This window comes from Bidens hawaiensis, unplaced genomic scaffold, assembly GCF_021521415.1.
Source record: "Bidens hawaiensis isolate Kalapana, Puna unplaced genomic scaffold, B.hawaiensis_p1.1 tig00019347_1, whole genome shotgun sequence".
NCBI lineage: Eukaryota > Viridiplantae > Streptophyta > Magnoliopsida > Asterales > Asteraceae > Bidens > Bidens hawaiensis.
This window is the reverse complement of record NW_027492938.1, coordinates 84891-88012: the sequence shown is the minus strand read 5'-3', so window position 1 is coordinate 88012 and position 3122 is coordinate 84891.

The following is a 3122-nucleotide window of genomic DNA, read 5'->3' as shown; positions in this document are numbered from 1 at the left end:
ATGTATCTTATATTTGTCAATTTTTTTATTCGTTAAATCATCCCGATTTATTGTTAATGCGTATTTTGTTCATTATTTATTGTTATAATTATATTCACGATAAATTACGTTTATTGTTCGTTCGTTTTATATTACTTTCGTTCATTTATTAAACTACGGGTTTTAACGTTTAACCAAATCGCAATCTAATCGGGAATAATTCGGAAACCATCCAAGTTATTAATTTTATTCCATTTATAAACATAACAAAGTTCGAGGTTTAAATTGTAAATAAGGTTTAATTTCAGTTTTAATAATATTGAAACTTGAGGGGCCATAATGTAAATTTTTCAAAAATTATAATGCAAACAGTAAACCAACCCATCCCTCCCGTTTTCCCGTCGTATTTCCGGTTAGCTGGAACTCAATTCCGGCGACGGCGACGGCCTTACCAAACACCCCCCGAATCTTGCCGTTTGGCTCGCTTTAATTGTGTAACGGCCTTAGACTTCAATAAAACGCGTTAATCATAAGTTATAACAAGTAATAAAGTCAAATAACGAGTCCGTTAATCCCGTAACATACCCAAAATCCGCCGGAAATAACGGAAATCTAATTAACGACAATTTATCATCAAACATTTCAATTAATAGTATAAATAGGTTGCTAACATCAATACAAACTCGTTCAAAACAAGTAAATCCAATAAAACACACTCGATATCGCCAAGTCACGTCAAGACCGTTTCGGCCGACTAGGGTTTCACCATCATTCCGACACCTTACCAGGTAATTAGTATATGATTTTTTATTTAGTTTTGGCCGAAGATTAAAACCCCTAACATAATTTTGACGAACATGAAAAGGATCAATCAAATTAGATTTCTAGGGTTTTGTTGAAGAGGATGAATAGAAACTTATGGTTTTATATCTTTGTTTCTGGCTTATAATCAAGTTGTCATATTGTTCCAATGGCTAAGGCTGTTGCTTGATAAGCTACAGACCCGGGTTCGAACAGGGTCAATGCATAAATTCTTGGTATTTTTTTGACCAATTTTTTTTGTTTGTTATTTAAAAATCAAATAAATTAATTAAAAATCATAATATATCAAATAAAATTATTTTTAATCTAAATAAAATTTTTATAAATTATAAGTTATCATTTTCAACTAAACCTGACTTTCACATTTGTTAAACCTTAACCCGTTATCTTATATTTCGTTAAACCTTAGTTTGTTAACTTTAAAAATTTATTAGCTTTATAATTCGTTAGTTTTAATTTTACTTCGTTAACATAGTTCGAGATAAAATCCCTATTTAAAATCCGTGCATCATGAATAATTAAATGCTCATGTTAATAATTCTTTAGTTAAAATAATAGTTAAATAATATAGTTCGTTAACTTTAATATTAGTTTCGTTAGTTATTAATCCGTTAACTTAAATTCGTTAGCTTTTAACTTCGTTAGATTTTAATTCATTCATTAACTTTAACAATTTAGTTATATTCATTTGAGATAAACAATATCAATTAGAATACGTGCTTCGTATTAATATTAGATTATTAATATTAAAACAATATAAATCGTTAAAATCCGTTAAAGTTTAAATATAATATTATAATGTCATAAAATCCATAAATTATATCAATATCCCTTTTAACTAAGTTATTAAATTAATTATGCAATCCTGTTAGTTAGATTTTTGTTTTGTTTTCAATTATAGTTCGTGAAGTTCGGTTGCTTTGATTTCGTTAATGCGCTTTCGCTTTCTATGTCTTCAATTTCGAGATGAGTTTCTCACACCCCCTTTTTAAACATTTTTATATTGGGGGTAGCATATGTATCCTACAAAACTTCAAGTATTTACGATATTGCTTACAAACTGCAATTCATTACATGGACTTGTGTGTTTACTTGATTACTTGCTCAGTGGTTGCCTCAATAAGTATGATCATACGCCCCCCTTTGCACTCAGGTCCATTTGTATCGAGTGGAAAAGGGACCCCATATCCGAGTACGTTGGTAGCCCCAACTGGAAAGGACCTTCGTTTGTTCTTTACACTCAGGTCCATTGCATCGAGTGTAAAGAGCCCTTATGTGCTTATTTCACAAACTTCATGGAATTGTATGATTTTTACGTATTATATCAAACTGTGGGAATCTCACCAGCTATGTTCATAGCTGACTTTATTTTATACATATGTTACAGGTATAAAGATACGGGGATGAAAGTTAGAAGATACATAACATGCCTATAGGATATTCAAAGAACAACTTATCATTTGTTTATTTATTTGTTACAACTTGTATTATTTGATAAAACTTGTGTTACATGAAGATTTAAATGAAATAATGTTAATATGGTCGCCTGATAGTGTCACGTGTGTTTGAGCAATCTTTACGTCACACTCAGGCGTTTCCGCTTTAGCCGGGGTGTTACACAGGAAAACCGTAAATTGAAAGCATTCGAAATAATTACTGATAGTGAAGGCACAGTTATCGATTGATCAATCCATGGCAATACAAACCACGTGCGAAACACAAACAATGTACTATTCATATAAGCTAAACATAAGGATGACACAGCAATAGCCAGCTGAATGGCCACCGCCGGACGTAGCACACAATTTGCATTTGAAGAAAAAGTTTGAAACAACGATTAAGAAAAGAAATAGAAAGATGGTGTTATATACCTATTTTATGAAGTCATAGGGTATGTGATGTCTCCTGCACGAAACCTACTAATCAAAGGCAACAAAATTTAAAGCAAATAAAAGACAACTAAATTTAAATAATGCAAGAAACCAAACAAAAAATCAAACGTAGGTCAAACGAAATACTAAGCTAACAGAGTCAATAAACCCTAGGTATAAGCCTAAAATATTAACCATGACAAAATAAAAAAAACAACCCACCAAAAACTGAATGTAGAGTCCGATTGCGAATGTTGAAGGGTCTATTCCACCTGTCGATTATGTATCCAATAAACAGAAACAAGAAATATAAGAAAGTTAAACAGAGATATAGGTTTTAATCGCTAATGAAATTAGGATAGAGACTACAAACCAGTGGGTAGATGACGAAGATTGTTCATCATCACCAGTTCACCACCACCACAACAGTAGACCGTCGCGGCCGATACG